This window comes from Suricata suricatta, chromosome 2, assembly GCF_006229205.1.
Source record: "Suricata suricatta isolate VVHF042 chromosome 2, meerkat_22Aug2017_6uvM2_HiC, whole genome shotgun sequence".
NCBI classification, from domain to species: Eukaryota; Metazoa; Chordata; class Mammalia; order Carnivora; family Herpestidae; genus Suricata; species Suricata suricatta.
Genome location: NC_043701.1, coordinates 53,332,950 through 53,354,134, shown reverse-complemented (window position 1 = coordinate 53,354,134; position 21,185 = coordinate 53,332,950). Strand labels below are relative to the sequence as shown.

At 39.5% G+C, this 21,185-nt stretch overlaps 1 long non-coding RNA gene across 2 annotated transcripts; it reads right to left on the bottom strand.

The window, feature by feature from the left end:
* Positions 1-3,201: 3,201 nt before the first annotated feature.
* LOC115306192 lies at positions 3,202-13,990 on the bottom strand. Of its 2 annotated transcripts, none has more exons than XR_003915229.1 (3): positions 13,914-13,990; positions 10,595-10,629; positions 3,202-3,215 (listed from the first exon to the last, which is right to left on the bottom strand). It is a non-coding gene; the product is annotated as an uncharacterized LOC115306192 (long non-coding RNA). The 2 variants fall into 2 exon arrangements; XR_003915228.1 differs by lacking the exon at positions 3,202-3,215 and adding an exon at positions 10,185-10,273.
* Between the last annotated feature and the right edge of the window lie 7,195 nt (positions 13,991-21,185).

Below are 21,185 nucleotides of genomic sequence, written 5' to 3'. Positions count from 1 at the left end.
GAGTCCCCACCCCCAGTCCGGATCGCGATTGCAATGGGGGAAAGGAAAAAAGCAAAAAGCAAAAAACCGAGTCTCTCTTAGTTTCTGATAGCTTTGCTCAAGATGCTGTGCGCTGCTGGAAATGTGCTGGGAGCTCCCACATTCTAAGCACGCGTGCCCGGGCCTCCACCCACCACTGACTCTTTGTTGAGGGTCCTGTCGGTGCGCGCCTTATTTCTTCCCTGTGGGGACCCGGGATTCGCGCAGTCCATGCAGGGGGCGGGGTGTGCCGTTGAAATGCGGTCCGTGGTCCCGTTCCCAAAACCAAGTTCGAATTGCTCGTGCCTGGCGCAGTCGCTGCTCGGGCTGCTTCCCGCCGCGGAGCGCGCCTCTCCAGAGCAGCTGCTTCTCACAGCCACAGATGCCTCTGATTCCCCGCCGAGAGGGCTTAGGGCTGGAGGCTATTCCTTCTCTTACGCCACCCCGGTTCGGGACTCCGGCTACCCAACAGTTATCTATGGAGTGGGTTTCTGTCTCCAAGTGCAGCCAAGCGTTCTATACCTCTTCCCCAGAGACAGTTCTATGAGCGCGTTCCAACTCTGTCTCTTCCCTTTGTCTCCCGGGCGCCCCGCACTTGCGCCACTTTGGGCTGGGGATCTTACCTCCCCTGCCCGTCCTGGGCTGGCCCGTCCTCTGATCTCCCCCATTCGCCCCCACTCACTCAGGTATCTTTGAGGTTCTATTCCTTCTGGAGTTCGTATTTTCTCCTTCCACTCTCTCAGATGAACGTAATATCCTTCTCAGTTCGAAAAACGGTGCGGAGGGAGTTTACAGAGCTCCCTTCCTCTCTGCCATAAAAACCTCCTTAGATGAGATTAATGTTTGAATCAGTAAACTAAATAACACAGATGGCCCTCCCCTTTGTGAGTGGGCCTCAACCAATCAGATAAAAGCTAGAATAGATCAAAAAAGCTGACTATAGGAGAATCCCTTTTCTCTGCCTCTCTTCAACCTGGGATATTGGTCTTCTCATGACTTTGGACTCAGACAATAATTAGAACTTGTACCATGGGTTCTCCTGGGTCTCCAGCTTGCCCACTACAGATCTTGGAATTTCTCAAGCTGCATAATCACATGACCTAATTCACATAGATATGAATTGGTAGTTTTTATCAATTCTTGTAGCAGTGCTGACAATACTGACTCCATCTTTGGCCATCTGTCTATGTCTGCTTGGCAACTCCTAAGGCTACATGTTCCAGGCCCCTTGAAGGTTCGTGTATGCCAGGAATGCAAGGAGGCTTTGACAAATCTGCTTAGATAACTATTAGAAACACAGTTTCCCCACCTTCTCACCCCTTAAGTTTCAAATGGTGCCATGATGTCTGTTAAATACTAGCTATCAATTAAATGTATGCAAACCCTTTGATCTCACTACAACATCCTCCCACATGTCCTTTCACTCTATAAAATCTGTAGACTAAGGTCTGGACTTTGCAGAGAATAGCTTCACAGATCCATAACATCATCTGTCCAATCCTTCCTGTCAGTAAGTTACCCTGAATAAAACTGTGTGTAAAATGGACAGGGTTCTCTGCTGGGATTTTCAACCTCAAAGTGCTTTCTCAGTTTGGAAGATACATTACAGTTCCTCCACCTTCTAACAATTCTGTTTCTCTGGAGAACCGAGACTAATACAGAGGTAATTTGGGATCAATAAGTGAATTTTAAAGTAGCTATAAAGCTCCTAAAATTTTATGTAAATATTTCTCTGTGTGAATGTTGGCATATGCATTTTTCTGGATAGAGAGCAATACTTTTCCTAAGATTCCCAAAGGATTCTCTCATTCAATAAATGCTATGGAGAAATATAGATTCTGTTCTCTTTTCTGTCTTGTTGAAGACATGAATCTTATACTTTCTACATTTTACCTTTTTCCCTTCAATAACTTGAGGTTGTCAAGGACCCTGATATTTCAGAGAAAAGACAGTGTCCTATTTTGACTTTGTCATGCTCGGTGTTTTTTTTTTCCCCATTTAATCTACTGCCAAAAGCATCGATTTATACTTATTCACTTTGGGCTTACATGGAGTAGGAATTTAGAAGTTTTCTGAGAAGATCACATAAATGGGTCCTATACAGGTTTTTATAGTGTTTATATTGTTTCTTCTTGGTCAGGGTAAGAGAAGTATAGAAAAATAAATGGAGAAAGGTTCCATCTCAGTCCAGGTGTCTCACCAGGTTATAGAGACATTTTTCTAGGGACTTCCCTCCATAGCGACATAGGTATGGTATAAAGATATCACACCCATGTGCTTGTTGCTCTTTTTAGAGTAGATGCTTCTCTTGGAGTCTGAAAACTGTCAGCTACATGTGGGAGGAGGATGCTAGGGACTTCCTCAGGGACCTTCCTTGACTTTCCATTTTTTCCTCAGAATTATTATTTTTCTTAGAAGAGTCTTGTTCCTCAGCTCTGTATGTCTTCAATTTGACACCATTGACAGTAAAGGTAGTGGAAATTCTTTTACTCTCCTGAAACAAGATGGTACCTATTCCTAATTTCCTAGGTTGTTGAATATGTCCCCCATGTTGACAAAACCTATTGGTTATTTTCATGAGAATTTGGGAGGAGACAGAGTAACCAGGAGCTAATCATGTACTTTATCTTTAAACTGGCCTCCCTCTCAATGTTATCAAATCATGGAACCCATAGAATACAAATTGCATTTATTCAATGGGTTTCTGCATACATGGGAGAGAAAAGTATGCATTCCCTGGTCATTGTGAAGTACTACTAGACAACTCTTTTTTAAGTTCATATTTCTTCCCTAGAATTTGACCTCTAAGCAGGAAGACACTCATAAAGCTGGCTTTCCTCACCTTTGTTCAAGAACGGTAGCTGTCTGAGTTAGGATTTGTTCAAGTAATGGAATCTTGACTGTTTTTTATGTTATCTTTGGTACACAGGCTGAAGGCTTTATCTTTATCTGTGTCATGATTTTAACAACAAAATAGCTCTGGCTAACATATAGTGACAGGTAAATCATTTAAAAACAATTGTACAAAAAGTTCTTTTCCACAGTGATTACCTTTCTTAATAGTAATTCCAAAACCTGTCCATTTTAATGATTCATGAAATCACTCCCTAATAGTATATAAAACATGTACCTTCAAGATTTTCAAATTTTATGTGGTTATAAAACTGAAAAAAAAAGTTTCCTTCTCTCCTTTCACCCTGTGAAGAAATAACAGTTCAAGTTTATGTTATCCATAAAATAAATAAAAACAGAAAACCCCACACAACAGAAATCAATTTTTTGTCATTTTAACAGTAGTAACAACACCTGAATTCAGGGAGGATGGCTTACAACAAAACTATTTATATGATTTAGTCAGAAATATGGAAAAATAAAAAATATTTCTTTGTTCTCACAATTATTTTACATAATTTTATAAATATATTTTTATGTTATCATCTTATGCAAAACTTGAACAGAAATGCATATTGGGGACACCTGGATGGCTCAGTTGGTTAAGTGTCTGGCTTCAGCTTAGGTCATGATTTCATGGTTTGTGGGTTGAAGCCCTGCGTCAGGCTCTGTGCTGACAGCTAGCTCAGAGCCTGGAGCCTGCTTCGGATTCTGTGTCTCCCTCTCTCACTGTCTCCTGCTCGAACTGTCTCTCTCTCTCTCTCTCAAAAATAAATTAAAAAACATTAAAAAAAATTTAGAAATGCATATTGGACCAACAGATGCTGAGTAAAATTATGAATAATATTATTCAATAATTGTCTAAGATCAGAAAAGAATCAGAGAAAACCAGGCAAAAATCTAAATGTTTGGCTAAATAATGTACTCTTTCTGAGTTTATTATATATCAGTTATTCTTCTATATCATGTATATTTAAAGACCAATACGATTCTCAACCTGGATGCAGAGAAATGAAGTAGTGACAGATATTTGGGTAAAAAATTGTAACAACAGATAATAGAAGTATGCAAAAATCTATAGCAACACTATACAGAAATGAATAATGAGTTCAATTCTGCTGGAGAAAACATATATTAGTGATATTGAAGCAAAAGGGGAAGGCAGATCATATAAAGCAATTAGTTGATATGATTAGATTGAAGACAATGTTTAGATAACTTCAAGAAATGTAGAGTTCTTAGAATATTATTTTGAGGGGAGAAGGCTGGAATGACAGGCAGTATTAAAGGAGTGATAGGCAAGGGTGGGTATGAAACTTCTGTCAGAAGGAGTCTAAGTGATGGAACCATCAATTGGTTTTAAGCAAAGCATTAATTTAGTCATATATGCATTTTACTGTACTATGGAGATTGAATTAATGGCCAAAACGGTGAAACAAAAAGCAGAAGAATCAGTTAATAGGGCGCTGCTATAAGCTAAATATGCAGATGAGATCCTGCAATAAAGTAATAACTAATGGACAAAACGGAAGTTAGCAATGAAAAGGCATTATAAATACAAGGAAGGAACTAAGAAGATTTCTAATTTAGCTTGAGAAATTGTGTAAACAGTCACAGAAACTAGCACTATGGAAAGAGACTGTTGTTTATTCAGAGAGAGAATACATTAATTTGAGAATTACATTAAGCAGTTTGTGGCACAGCTAGGTACAGATGTGTTTTGCTTTCTCTTGATTTATAAGTCTCAATGGGTGCATTTGTTTTCTGAAAACTTACACTTTGAAAAATATATTAAAGATATATTGAAAACCCCTATTTATGAATTATAAATACGTTTTTATCTTTACTGTGGAATTGTATGGGAATACTTACTACAATAACAAAACACTAACTTAATTTAACTGCATTAGTTTAACTCAAACATTTATTATGAACTTTCTATGTCATAAAGAATATGCTAGGGCAGTAGAGATGCAGAAATAATTAAGAAAGAGTTCTTATCCCCAAAGAGCATATTGTCGAGGGAAAAAAGAAAACGTAAAAGCAACCAACGATTCAATGCATTAAGAGTTGTAGGAAAATGCTACACAAATCACAAAGGGGCAGGGCCCATGGGAGGAGGTCAAGGCGACTAGCATTCCCCCTGGCCATACAGACATGAGGATGCAATTTTCTGAGTAATTCAGACTCGGGTTTTAAGTCAGTAGTGAAGAAATTGTCAGGTCTCTTGATCTTGATTCCAATGTTCTCCCTTTCACAAGGGAGCCTGGGTGTGCCAGGAGGCTTGGTATGTTTAGGATGCACATCCATCCGGGAGATGTTTTCCCACATCCTGGCATCAGACTCTCCATTAGTCTGATGCAGTAATGTTTGCATCTATTTTTTTGCTTTCACAGATATTTTAGTGGGAGTTTTGTTTTGGTTACTTTAAAAGTTCTGTACACTGAATACATAACTTTTACTTTTCCAGCATTATTGAAGGAATATTGACAGAACTGTAAAATATTTAAAGCATACATCTTACTTTTTTCTCTTTTGCTCTTCTGATTATAGAAGTTCCACTGCCCTGTCTTCAGATTCACTCATTCTTTCCTCCCTTCATTTAGTCTGAGGTTGAACCCTCAGATTTTTCAGTTCAGTTATTGTATTCCTGGGCTCTGTGGTTTCTGTTTGGTACTTTCTTATATTTTCTACCTCTTAGTTGAAATTCTTACTTGATCTTGCATTGTTTACCCCACCTCAGTGAACATCTTTATGATCATCATTTTGAACTCTATTAGGTAAATCACTTAACTTTTTTTCATTAAAGTCTATTTCTGAAGCTTTATCTTGTTCTTTGATTTGGAACAGGTTCCTCTCTTTCTTCATTTTCCTTGGCTCTCTGTGTTGGTTTCTGTGCAGTAGGTTAAAAAGCCACATCTAGTCTTGAGGGGTGGTCTCACATAAAATAGCAACTTACCTTTCACCTGGCCTCACTTGGTTGTGTCTTAAACTTTTTGTGATTATCCAAATCGCCTACTTTATTCTTAATGGTTCCAAACAGAAGCTGAGGATATGTCAAGACCTCTCAGTGTCCCAAAAGGGAGGAGCTCAGCACCTTACACACACTTCTGGAAGCTGGGCCATCCCAGGGGACAGCCTGTTGAGAATTATTTCTTTGTTTGCTATAGTACTGTGGGTCTCATGGACATAAGCCCCATTGACTTTCAGAGCCAAATGCTTTGGGGTCCCATCCATCAGAAGTCTTCAAAGCTGGATCCAAACCCTTCACTCCTCAGGGAGAAGCTGGGAGTTGTGATTTCCCCCTCAATCATATTGCTGTACCATTTGGGGCTTATGATGAAGTGTGTCTCAGCTTCTCCGGCCCATTTTAATGTTTTATTTTTTCTTTTTCACATTCGTTCAATGTGTAGGAGTCACTCCACTAGATTCTGGATTTCTTTCAGAGAGAATTGTTCCATGTGTAGCTGTCGATTTGCTGTGTTTGTAGGAGGACATAAATTCAAGAGCCTCCTATGTCATCATCTCTACAAAACTCAATTGCAAGACATTCTGATTCAGAAAAAAAGTTTTCCAAGTGTTAAATTCAATGCAAAACACATAAAAGGTTGACACCCACAGTGAACATTTTCATGCCATCATTCAAAAGAAAAGCATACAGTCAGGTATTTTAAAAAACCTATTATGGGGTGCCTGGGTGGCTCAGTTGGTTAAGCATCCAGCTTCAGCTCAGGTCATGATCTCATGGTTCGTAGGTTCAAGTCCCGCATTGGGCTCTGTGTTGACAGCTCAGAGCCTGGAGCCTGTCTTCAGATTCTGTGTCTCCCCCTCTCTTTGACTCTCCCCTGCTTGCACTGTCTCTATCTCTCAAAAATAAATAAAAAACATTTAAAATTTTTAAAAAATATATTATCATTTATAAATAATCTTTTTTTCAAATCAATAAGAAAGAGCTAAACATTCTTATGACAACATGTCCAAAAAGAGACACTTATGCCCAGATTTCTTGCATGAAAACTGGAGGAATAATAGGGCCACATTTTGAGGTGAAGGTTTTATTTTGAGGATGCAGATGTGAGAACCTTCAGGATATATGAATTTTTAACTTGCAGCCATGTACTCCAAAAAGAATGAAAGCCACTGTGGGGACGAGATGAATCAGAGAGACTATGTGGATTTAAGATACTGGAACAAGGACAAAACAGTGACATTTTAAAAGGCAAGGATGGATTTCAGTCTTCTAGAGGCTTAAGAAAGAAAAGCCAGAGCCATTCAAGGGAAAGAAAAAAGAGTAAAGGTGACAACACATGCATCAAAGAATTTGGGTAAAGAAAGCTCTGCAAATTTCCTCTGGGAATGAGGAAGTCATTGCTGACCTAGGTGAGTACATTCCATGAGATGCTATGATTATGACATATTGTTAGTTGAAATCCAACCTAAACACAATGCTATATATGGAGTATGATTTCCAATGGACGTAGAAAAATGGCTGGGAAAGATATATCACGAAGTATTAATGGTTTACCATATCTGAAATTGGGAGGATTTTGCTCCTTGACATTTTCTCCCCTTTATTTTTATTTTTTAAAAATTTTTTAACATTTATTCATTTTTGAGAGACAGAGTGTGAGTGAGGGAAGGACAGAGAGAGGGAGGGAGATACAGAATCAGAAGCAGGCTCCAGGCTCTGAGCTGTCAGCACAGAGTCCCACGCAGGGCTTGAACCCATGAACCTCGAGATCATGACCTGAGCTGAAGTTGGATGTTTAACTGACTGAGCCACCCAGGTGTCCCAAATTTTCTCCACATTAATAAATGCCACAAAACATATGAAATATTTTAAAAACCATGAATTATGGTACAAAAAGAAAGGAAATGAACCAGGAATGACCACTTAGAAATCATTACCAATGACTGAAGACAATAAGTACACAAGAAAAAATCAAATAAAATGTGCATCTAGATAGAAAATTAAACATCTTATTAAAAATAAGGAATAAGGAAAAAATTAATAAATAATCGAATATATTGGCTCAGGAATCAGTAAAAATAATTATAAAATTGAAGTATTTCTGATTAAAATGCCATCATATCCTGCAATGAAAAAATAATTGGGAAACATAAAAGGAGATTGTCAAAACATGGATAATTGGTGCAAGTAGGCCAGGGGTACGTGGAATCCCCATTTGTGATTCCCTCTATTACTATGTAAATGATGTGTGAAATTCCCATTGTTAAAAATAAAATTAAAAATATTAATTTGCCAGAAGAAGAAACTGAGACCATGACAAATCAGATTTATTGGGATATGCAAAGTGAATATGTAATTCTAAATAAGCATGATTTAAGCTAATAAAGCAATAAACTAAGCTATTCATCTCAAGAATTTACAAAAACAAAAAGTCCTGAGGTGACTGGAAGGATGCAAATCAGAAACATCTAGGCACAAAGAATGCAATAGACCAGAGACCCGAACAATAATAGGTCCATAAACCCCAGAACTGTGTCTTTCCTAAGCAGAAAACCTTCTGGAAAATGTATAAAAATAAAAAGAAAGCATTTTAAACAATTCAGATAGTTTTTAACAAATTATGCCCCACATTTGCATTTCATTTATTTGGATATTAACAGCACAAGGGGAAAAAATAACAATCTAATGAAATCGGAGTAATCACTGATTCTGTAGCAAAGCACGTTCATCAAGCACTTATTATCTCCTTCCCTTTCATCTCTCTCAATAAACATGCAAAACATATTAATCAGTCTGCTCATAGATTTTAGGAAAAGTGCTTCATTATCTGTTCTATTAATAGGTGCCAGGTTTTTGGAATCAGGAGTCGGTTGCTCCGAATGATTAATATTTAAATATGTTGTTTTCTCCCAGTTGGAACCAAGTTTGGAATAATAAGTGTGGAAAGAAGATATAGAGAGGCTCGTGGAAATGGCCATTCTGTGTCCATCGTGTCCAGGAGAGTTTCTAGTCCTCACCTGAGCAATCTTTTTCCGCATCATTTTAAATACATTTCCCATTAAGTCAATCTTTCTCCTCCTATCAACCCCCTTACCCTTTCATTTTAAAATTATGCAACTTAATTTTTCTCAGGCTCCATTCAACTTTGCATCCTATGCAAGAAATTCTACAGTTTGTGTCAGGCCTATTTCTTCTTGATTTCTCAGGCTATTTCTTCTTCTCCCTGAATATTGCAGAAAGCTTTATGCAATTATTATTAATGGAATGAAGTCTATACTTTGCTAGTCATTAAAAGCCCCTCATTTCAATTGAGGATCCACATTGACTACTGAATCTGTCAGCAGGGATGGCCTGCATTCCTTCTGTGACTTTATCTCATTAATTAGCCAAAAAAAAAAAGTTAACATTCAATGAGGGATTATTATAATGCTTTTTATCACTTTCTGGAAAGTCCTTAAGCTGCTTTCAACAATGATATGACTGATGGCATCAAGGAAATGCAAGGAATACTGTTTTGTTTGAATTCTGTTTGTGCATGACTTCCTTTTATCTGCCAGACAGATGAAAACAAGCAGTGAGTTAAGCATACAGACCGAAATTGCAACATTAGTCATTCTGAAACATCCCAATTCTTTAAGGCTCTTTCCTGCTGTCCGCACTTACTTCCGCGGCATTGACTAAGGAAGAATTTACAAATCTGGAGTCATCCTCAATCATTAGATTTAAATCTATTAACATCATTGGGTGTGTGAATCTTGATGCCATGTGCCCAATATTATGACATTAAGGAAATTAGACCATTTCACATATCGCTGGAACTTGTAGAAGAAGAAATATGCTTCATTGGATTGAGACTAGGCTTTCCCCGCCTTGAATACAATAAGCCTGAACTAGCCCTGCTTTGGGAAAACAGGAGACTCATTTGGTTTCCTTCTGTGACTTCATTTCTTTCTCCTCTTTCTACTCCTGCAGGCATAGGAGCCGCCATTTCAGCTCTAAAAACCTTTCCGTTATGTAACTCGGGTCTTGATTTTTTTGTGTGCAGCAGTTTCTCACCTTCGATACTATGACATTTGGGGCTAGACAGTCTTTGGGGCGGTCCCGTGCATTGCGGGATATTGAGTGGCATTGCCAAATGCCCACCAAATGCCACCAGGTGTCTCTAATTAGGTGAAATTGTTCCTGGTTGTAAATTTTTGCTCTACAGCATGGTAGAGCCATTGCATGTTTTCCTCCTCTCATTTTGATGATTCTACTGTATTTTTAAACACTTTCAGTATGTCAACGATACCTGCAAATTTAACGAAGACCAAGAAAATCATGGTATCTTCTCACGATGTCTGGATGCATGAGCAATAGGAGTTGAACATGATTGTCATTGTAAATTTAAACCTCGGGGGAAGCCAAGGAGAATTTGCATGAAATATTCCATCTATTGGTGTGAGGAGACTATCTTTGTCAACAAAAACAAAAAATTTTCTTGAGTGTCTACTAAGTATAAGGCATAGTATAATTTAATCATAACAAGAAAAAAACTTCGTTTCTGCAATTTACTTCTTAACTACTTATTTTTGCAGTTGGTATGGGTAAGAGTTTTCTGGCAATGATTTAAAAATTCTTGATATTATAACCATCCAAAACTGAATAAAGTTCTAGAAATATAAGCCAAGTAGAGAGAAAAATATGTAATATGATGATATAATTAATACTTACTGTGATTCTTTTATCATTTGTGCCTAATTACTGTGCTGCAAAATAATTATTTTGTACATTATTATGCATGTTTCAAATTAACTTTTCAGTAATTTAATTAAGTTTATTACAAGTGTACTTAATCCTCTCAGTTCATGGCTCTGATACAGGGCTTGCAGTGACTAAGCAGTAATACACAGAGGTGGTGCCTCTCTCTATTTTAGAAAAATGTTTTAATGTTTATTTATTTTTGACAGAGAGAAAGAGAGGCAGAGCATGAGCAGGGGAGGGGCAGAGAGACAAGGAGACACAGAATCTGAAGCAGGCCCCAGGTTCTGAGCTGTCAGTACAGAGCCTGATGTGAGGCTTGAACCCACCAACTGTGAGATCATGACCTGAGCTGAAGTCAGAAGCTTAACCAACTGAGCCACTCAGGCACCCCTATTTTTTATAAAGTTTATTTATTTATTTTTGAGAGAGAGAGAGAGCATATGCACTGGGGGCGAGGAGGTGGGCAAGGCAGAGAGAGAGAGAGAGAGCGAGAGAAAGAGAAATCCTAAGCAGGTTTGCACAGTAGGCACAGAGCCTGACATGGGGCTCAAACACAAACCCGAGCTGAAACTGAGAGTCCGATGCTTAACCAACTGAGCCACCCAGTCATCCAACTCTCTCTCTCTTTAAATACACACAAATCACCTAGGGATCTTGTTAACAATTCTTATTCTGTGGGTCTGGATGGGGCTTAAGATTCTGTGTTTTAGGGGCACCTGGACGGCTCAGTCGCTTGGGCATCTGACTTCGGCTCAGGTCATGATCTCATACTTCATGGGTTCAAGCCCCACATCGGGCTCTCTGCTGACAGCACAGAGCCTGCTTCAGATCCTCTGTTCCCCTCTGTCTGCCCCTCCCCTGCTTGTACTCTTTCTCTCTTAAAATAAATAAACTTTAAAAAATTAAAAAAAAAAACAGATTCTGTGTTTCTAGAAAGCTCCCTGGAAAGACAACCATGCTGGTCCCCATGCAGCGCCTGAAGCAGCAAGGCCATCAGGATGTAAGGATCATGTCAGAGTTCTGCAGGAGGGTCACGTGTGGTGCCAGTTTTGAGGAAGGGGAACATTCATGTTTAAATTGACTTCAAACATTAAAATTCTCTTTGCAGCATAAGATGTTGAAAACTCCTCCCATAGGAAAATGGAGCGCAGCTTCCAGAGCTGAAGGATCCTAACAGAGAAGAGCAGTGGCAGGTGCCGGCACAGGAGCCCCTGAGTGCCCATGTCCCGGGAAGCCTTTCAAGGCACATTAAGCAAAGACTCCAATACTCTGTTCCCGATTAGAATAAAGGCAATGACGCAACAAGCCACAGTTCCAGAGAAGCCCGGATGCGGAACACAGGAGGCGTTTACGGAGGACAACGCAGGGGATAACCTCACCTGCTGACTGAAGAGGAGCCAGACCATAATATGAGGAGCAGCCGTCCATTCTTTATATCTAATCACAGTCAACCTATATTTGCTATGTTTATACAATTGCATAGTTCATATTCCAGGGTGTAGGTGCAAATGTTTTCAACAAGTGGCATTTTCATATGGGGCGCCTGGGTGGTTCAGTGGGATGAGCATCCGACCTCGGCTCAGGTCATGATCTCACGGTTTGTGGGTTGGAGCCCCGCGTCGGGCTCTTTGCTGACAGCTCAGAGCCTGGAGCCTGCTTCCGATTCTGTGTCTCCCTCTCCCCCTGCCTCCCCCTCTCTCCTTCTCAAATACAAATAAACATTAAAAAATTTTTAAAGTGCCATTTTCATAAAGTTCCAAGATAAGCAGATACAGTCACTCTATAAAATATGCAACAAAATATCTAAAATAATATAAAATATATAACTGTAACTAGATATGTAATATACAATGCATATGATAAAATACGATATTAAATAATGTTAAACTAAATATTCTCAAGAGATGATCAGTCAGAAATGGCCACAGGAAAGGCTCAAGAAAAAACAGGTTTTTTGTACAGTTGACCCTTGTGCAACACAGGTTTGTACCACACAGGCCCACTTACACACAGATCTTTTTCAGAAAATACATGCAGTGCCTGGGTGGCTCAGTCAGCTATGTGTCCAACCTGGGCTCAGGTCATGATCTCACGGTTCGTGGGTTCAAGCCCTGCATCGGACTCTTTGCTGACAGCCCAGAGCCTGGAGCCTGCTTCAGATCCTGTGTCTTGCTTCTCTCTCTGCCCCTCCCCTGCTTGTGCACTCTCTCTCGCTCTCTCTCTCTCTCTCTCTCTGTCTTTCTCTCTCTCTCTCTCAAAAATAAATAAACATTAAAAAATTTTTAAGAAAACACAGTATGTCACAGTAAATGCATATTCTCTTCCTTATGGTTTTCTTAATAACATTTTCTTTTCTCCAGCCTCCTCTGTTATAAGAAGACTGCCTATAATACATATAACGCACAAAACAGATGTTAATTGACTGTTGTGGAGAGTAAAAGTTATACATGGATTTTCAGCTGTGTAAGGGGTCAGTACCTCTAACCCCTGTGTTGTTCAAGAGTCAACTGTACTTCTAGTTCCTAGAAACTGGAGGCTGAGAATACCTTGCAAGGCCACATGGAAAAGACAGCTGGGTTGCTAGGAGGCAGAAGACAGGAGCTAGGGTAAGGTTTGCCAGGCCATGGTTTTATTGGAGTTTTCACAGGAAAGGCAAGGGAGGGTGAACAGTCCAGGAATAATCTGGGTAGGCTGGAAGGGATAAGGGTGGTCCCTAGTTGATATCCCTGACCCTGAGATGATTGAGGTATAGAAATTTTGCCTCCTAGGGTGAACAGCCTGTTTTGAATTGTTTATATATCAAAGACACCCTCCTGACTGAGACCTTTGGCATCTCTAAGGATGGGCCAGCCTAGTGAGGAACAAGAAGAATTTAAAAAATTTTTTTAATGTTTATTTATGTTTGAGACAGAGACAGACAGAACACAGTGGGGGAGGGGCAGAGAGAGAGAGGGAGACACAGAATCTGAAACAGGCTCTAGGCTCTGAGCTGCCGGCACAGAGCCCAACACGGGGCTCAATCTCATGAACTGCGAGATCACGACATGCATTGAAGTTGGATGCTTAACTGACTGAGTCACTAAGTCTCCCCAGAAAGGATTTTTAAGATGTCAAAATATCATAATATATGGAAAATTAAACATCTTTATAATACAAAAAACTATTTTCCTCATTATTTGTTATTATCATATAGCAAAATAACTGTTACCCTAACAACATGCTAGATTAATTCTAGTGTCACTTTGATACAGTTAAAAAAAATCACAGGTTTTTTTCTTCCCTTTCTTACCTGATTTTATATTTCTGTAGTTAGGGTCCGAGATCTGTGTGTAGCTGTATAGGGACTGGGAGTAGTAGGGAGCATGGCTGGAAAGAATGGAGAGAAGCATTCAACAGAGTATGTAGGACGTGCAAATACAAATGGGTTTTGGAGTCTGATGTCTGCGACTGTTTCCACTCATTAGTTAACTGGAAATGCTCGAGGTTGGTTTTCCCACAGATGGGTAATTGGGGTGGGAGAGACTTGTCTGCCCCCAAGGCCACAGCACTGGTTGGCCTTTGCACTCTAAGCCCCCCTTCCCTTTTCCACAAACGAAGAGCATTTGACAAGATGATTCCTAAAGTACCTCTCAATTCTATGATTCTACGACTCTAATGCCTTTAATATTGAGAAAATGTACGTGGTAATGTGTGTTCTCTGCACACCGCCTAAAATAGGACATGACTAAATAATAAAATGTCAGTTTTCAACTGCATGGTGTAATTTTTTGAAATGCTTTTTGAGACAGAAAGATTGTTCTAAGCTTTTATAGACGTTAATATTTTTAAAAATTACTCTTTTCTCACATGGTGCCAGTAGGAATAATTTATTCCTGGACTTTTTCTGTCAGCATCTGTGACCTTGTTCTAAAATATCACATCATTAGCACATAGATACAAGTATCCTGAACACAGAAACCTAAAAATTAATCAAGCAAGTACTACTGAAAAGAAAAATAAAGAAGACAAATGTGTAAGTTCAAATTTCTATCCCCTTGCTTTAAAAGAAAAAATCCTAAAAGGGTGCCTGGGTGGCTCAGTTGGTTAAGTGTCCAACTTCAGCTCAGGTCATGATCTCATGGTTTGTGGGTTTAAGCCTCACATCAGGCTCCGTACTGACAGCTCAGAGCCTGGAGCCTGCTTCAGATTCTGTGTCTCCCCTTCTCTCTGCCTCTTCCCTGCTCACTCTCTGGCTCCCTCTCAAAAATAAATAAATATTTTAAAACTTTTTAAAACTTCTCAAAAATATATAAATTGATTTTTAGAAACATAAACTATCCTTTCATGGACTTATTTTTAATCGTCTATCACATTGTTGTTACTCATAAAGTTGACAATAAAACATTATTGAAATGCCCTAGGTGGCTCAGTCAGTTCAGAGTCCAACTTCAGCTTAGGTCATGATCTTGTGGTTCATGAGTTCAAGCCCCACCTCAGGCTCTCTGCTGTCAACTCAGAGCCTGCTTTGGAGCTCCTGTTTCCCTCTCTCTCTGCCACTCCCCAGCTCACGCTCCTTCTCAAAAATAAAATAAACATTAAAAAATGCCTTAGGTTAGAAGTTCAAACTCCAACTGTGTCTGCTTTTTCATCGTCACCCCGAATAAGCTGAACATTGTGGTGCATTTCTATATTTCTGTGTACACTGCTCGATGCCATTAATACTGTCAAGTAACATTCTGTACTTCAACTTTTCATTAACATATCGTAAAATATCCATGTGGTTGAGGAAACTAGATTGAGGTTTTTTTTATCAAGTTGACATTGCAGTAATATTCAATAGATAAGGACACACCAGTCTCTTATTTGTCTTCTTCTGCATGTAAAGGAATTTAATCCACAAAGATCCCAACTTGTCGGATATTTTAGTGGGAAATGAGTAAGTCCTTCTCAAACAGCTGGCCTGCAAATCCTACACACTCACAGAGATCGAAGGCTCTCTGTAGGTTTAAATGCTGTATTCAATCAACCCTGGAGAAAGATCAGCTTCTCATCAAAACTAACAACTTCTTATAATGGGATTCTTATTTATAGCTACAGACCTCATGTGATTCCCTGTTTTAAACGAAACAATTGTGACTTTTGGGGTTTTTTTTAATGTTTATTTATTTTTGAGAGAGAGAAAGAGACAGAATGCAAGCAGGGAAGGATCAGAGAGAGAGGGAGAAACAGAACCTGAAGCAGGCTCCAGACTCTGAAATATCAGCACAGATCTTGATGTGGGGCTTGAGCCCACGAACTGTGAGTTCATGACTTGAGCCAAAGTTGAACCCTTAACCAACTGAGCCATGCAGGTGTCCCTATTTTTTGTTCTGTTGTCAATATCTTGAGACTTTGCTCACATTGGTGAAGGCCCTAATAATGTAAATTAGTGTTTGTCTGTTTTTTAATGTAACTAGCATGCATTCTCAGTATTGAGGGATGAACATTACACAATGGAGAACAAAAAATGGAGAGCTATGGTATAGACATTTATACTTACACAGATTTTATGGGAAATAGCTGCTTCCAGTGAGAATATCTCTGCTATCAGCACAGACTCAATTTCTACTTCAAACACATAACTATATTAAGCTTGAGAATAACTAAAAAACAATACTGCTAAATGTTGGCTTGAAATCACCATTTGTCTATCTAAATCATGATGACTAAAATGATTAGCAATAGCACTATCAATTATTAAATGTTAGAATGAATAGACTGATGAAGTCATGGAGACAAACATATAATGTTGAATATTGTGACTAGTTGGCACAAAGTCTTGAGTCAAAAATCCAAAAGGCTCTAAAAATATAAAAGGAAGTATTCATCACTATATCTATCATAATAACAATTTATCAAAATATTGACTCTGTCCAAAATGTTTCCATGATGATTTTATGGGTATAAAATACAACTTACATTTAATAACCAGTCTTGTGAACCTACTATGTGCCAGTAGTGGTTTAACGCTGAGTGTACATAGGTAAACAAAATACAGAAGACTTCTTGCCTTCAAATTGGAGAATGAGATCAAGAAGAAGTAAATAAAAATAAATACTTACAAAAGAGGGTATGTGCTATGAGAATTATACAGGGAGCTATGGTAGAAAGGTCGGTAGAGAGAGACTAGTCTATCTAGACTAGGAGGGAGATCATTCCAGGCAGAGATTTCAGATGTGCAATCATGTTGAGCAAGAAGAACTTGGATTGTTGGAAGAAATGCAACAAGGGCAGCTGAGCTAGAGCTTTGTCACTTGGAACATCTGCAGTGTAAGAAAAGCAGGAGAGCAGGTCAATGGCCAATCATGACCAAATAGGGTATTGGAAGCCATGATATTTCACAGGAAATAGGAAGCAACTAAAATGCTCAACCCGGAAGAGCAATATGATTGAATTTAAGTATTAAACCAATCCTTCTGGCAGCTACAAAAAAGCTACATTGCATATGGAAGAGCACAGGAATGGGCTGAGGAGGGGGGAAAGAGACATGGAGAAAGTATAAGAGGACCCAAGGAGAGATGAGGGTGTTTGGATGGGGGTAGTGATGCTGGAAATGAACAGAAGTGAGCAGAGTTAATATTTGTAGTGTCTGGGGTCATGTTAAATATGAATTGTTTTTCTTCTCCCCCAGCCTTACCTCTGCCAAGTTTAAATCTATGACCCTTTCTAGATTCATCACCTCCAGGGAATCAGAAATAGTTTGCTATTTTCTCTCCTTGTCTTTTTTTCCCCCAAAGTCTAAGCTCAATAAGAAAATGATGTTAGGCCCTTTTGTCCCTTCTCATAAATTGTACCCCTTGAAAAGATCATCTCTATCCACACACAAACATTATCTAGTTTCTTCTATCAAATAAAAGCCCTCCCTTGACTGCCCACATCATCTTCCAGCTATCACATTTCTTAAGTCCTTATTACAGCAAGACTTTGTAATGGTCTGTCTACAGTCTATAGTCACTTAGCTCTTCTTTCTCACATATTAATCTTGGCTTAACTCTCCCCCATCAGGATGCTGTCTCCTTCTGTTCCACTAAGATACTTCTTGCAAAGAGCTAAAACAATTGCCCTATTGCCAAACAAATTTTATGCAAAGTGCTATTTATAAATACTGTCTTGTCTCAGTTTCTATGGCCTCATGCTTTCTAAGACTATCTCTGACCAACTTGGTACTCCTAGTTTTGTTAGCTATCCCCACCCACTCTGTTGGACCTCTATACAGCAAACAACAACAGAAATTTGTCCTGGATCCTCTTTCCTCTCTACACACATTCCCTAAAGAAGTTCATTCAGTGCCAGGCTTCAAGCATCATCTCCTCGCCAATGACTCTCAATGCTCCATATTTAGCTTTGAAAACTTCTTTGTTCTCCAACTCCATGTATTCTGCCTACAACTGTCATGCCCAAATGGATGTCTAATAGGTATTTCATTACTCACCCAAACAAAACTCCTCCTCTTCCCATGATTTCCCTCTCAGTGCCAGCATCCTTGCAAACTCTCCCAATCATTCAAGGTAAAAATTTAGAAGATACTTTGACTTGTCCCTCTCTCTTATAGCATGTATCTAACCTATCAGCAAATCCTATCAAATCTACTTTGCAAGCACAACTTAGATATTATCCCAAATCTCCTTTATGATGGCTATAGTATAAGTCCAGAATCATCCTTTAAAAATATAAATTAGACCATTTATTTCTGTTTCAAACTTTTCAATGACTTTCTATAACATACAAAATGGAGGCTAAACCACTGGCCCTGGCTTTGGTGCCTTTAACCATCTGGAATGTTCCTTCTCTGCCTTGACTCATCACCTACCCCAAGCTCTAGCCTCTCTGAAACTTACCAAGCTGGTCATCCTTTAACGCATTTGCTCTAGTTATTTCTTCTGTTTGAATTTCCTTCTTAGGTCTTCTTATGACTCGTTCCCTCTTATTTCATTCAAATCTCAACTTCTTTTTTCAATGTTCTATTTATTTTTAAGAGTGCAAGTGGGGGAGAGGAAGAGAGAGAGAACAGAGGATCCAAAGCAAGCTCTGTGCTGACAGCAGTGAGCCCAATGTGGGACTTGAACCTACAAATGTGAGATCATGACCTGAGTCAAAGTCACTCAACCAACTGAGCCTCCCAGCTTCCCCTCAAATCTCAACTTCTTAACATCACCTTCCCAGAGACCTTCCAGGGTCATCCAGTGTAGATAGCCAGACAGTATGTATGGTTCCTGTCTGTCTTTCATACCATTCTATTCATCAACATAACACTTATAGCCATCTGATATTTGTGCAGAACTTGTTGGCTGTCATCTTCACAGTATTTGTCCCCACACAGTTCCAACTGAAGTGCAGCTCTGTGAAGGTAGGAATAGTGGATGTGTCATTCACTGATGTATCTATGGCACCTGGAGCAGTACCTGACACATGGTGGGTTCTCAACATTTATTGAATGAATCAGGAATGAATAACTACCAGGGACAAGTTCATCATGACATAAAAATGAGAGAGAACTGAGAGATGGAGATGAGAGCATAAAAGCAGAGAGGGTCCAGGAGTTTTCACTCTGTAGGACTACCGCAGCTGCCAGGTTGACTGGCCACATTTTATATGGTTAGTCCATAAGGAGACAAAGAGTCCAAATGGATTTAAACAAGTGATTGCTTCTAACTCAGCAGGCAGCATGAGTCCCATGTTTGCATTGGGTCCCTTCCCCTGCCATGTCCTATGACTACAGTGAATCTGTATCCCACTTGGGGAATTGCAAGGTTAGGAGATCCTGGTCTTACATAGATAGGGGCTGCTAGCTGACTTGGCCCTTCTCCTCTCTGGAGAAAGACATCATTTTTATTACTCTGGAATTTCTCCAAAGAAAGATGTCTCTAAATCTCTCTTGAGGGAGTCACTATTTTTCTACTGCCAAGGCTGTTTGTTATGCAAACATCCTTGAACAATGCTCTCAATATCCTTTGCTAAAAAGATACACATAAATGCTAGACCACAGAGAATTATCTCTCAAAAGGGGTGTCTTGTGACCTAATTTGGGGTGGAGCCTCCAAAAGGCAAAAAATTCCAAGGCACATTTGGGACAAATGAGAGAAGAAGGGATCTTCCCCCTGTTTCCCAGAGAACAGTACCAGGAGGACATGAAAACTGAGGGAGTTTAGAGCTGCACAGTGTGTTAGAAACCATGGAACCAAAGACAGCCTTGCAAGGTGTGTAATGGCATCAAACTGAGCTCATAACATTAGTCCTAGATTCTCACACAGAGAGAATTTCCTCTATTTCCTAGAAATAGAGGAAATCCAACACATTGGAAGACACCAGGTGAACTAGAACCGACAACACTTCAGTGGTGACTTAAAAAGATCTTTTCGTCCATTGAAGGGCTAAATGGGATGCTCACCCCACAGGACAAATGAGAGAAGGGTCTGATGCCAACCCTCAGTACCTTCATTCTATGGATAATCCCAAAGAGTTACTAGAGGGGACATTTTTCTCGGGTCACCTTCATGACAAATAAGGATTTTAATCTGCTTTTCTTCCCCAAAATCTGTTGTTGGGAGATGTCAGTCTCTGGAGCCCGGCTGGAGGCTGCTGTGAGGCCCAGAGGCTACCGCAGGTGCGGTAGTTTATCGAGAGCAGTTAGTCACCAGCTTCAGGGCTGCCATCTTGTTCTGCCGTCTGAGCTACCACTGTTCCCATCTCTCCCTCAGCAATTTATTTTTATTATATCTTCTAAAAGTGCCCATATGGAATGGATTGAAAATAAAATTGAAAGGAAAAAAAATAACAAGTCCTTCACCACAGATAGCTGGAGAAAGTACTGATGTGGAATAGTGCCATCCAGCAGAATTTTCTGCAAGAATGGAAATATTCTATTCTTGCACCAACCAATCAGTTGCTGTTAGCCACATGTAGCTATGGAGCACTTAGAATGTGGCTATGGTGACTGAAGACCTCCCTCAATTTGTCTTCTTGGTTAATTTCAGTTGAATTTATTTATTTATTTTTAAATAGTTTATTGTCAAATTGGTTTCCATACAACACCCAGTGCTCTTCCCCACAAGTGCCCTCCTCTATCACCACCACCTCTTTTCCCCCCTCCCCCTTCCCCTTCAACCCTCAGTTCATTTTCAGCATTCAATAGTCTCTCAAGTTTTGCATCTCTCTCTCTCCCAACTCTCTTTCCCTCTTCCCCTCCCCCTGGTCCTCCATTAGGTTTCTCCTGTTTTCCTATTAGACCTATGAGTGCAAACATATGATTTCTGTCCTTCTCTTAATAAAATATCTTCATGGATAAGTGTCTGTGACTTAATACTTTAAAAAATTTAATTACAGGGGTGCCTGGGTAGCTCAGTCAATTAAGCTTCCAACTTTGGCTAAGGTCATGATCTCAGTTTGTGAGTATGCCCCTGCATCAGGCTCTGTGCTGACAGCTCAGAGCCTGAAACCTGTTTCAGATTCTGTGTTTCCCTCTCTCTCTGGCCCTCCCCAGTTGTGCTCTATTTATTTCTCAAAAGTAAATAAATGTAAACATTTTTAAATTTTAATTTTTTAA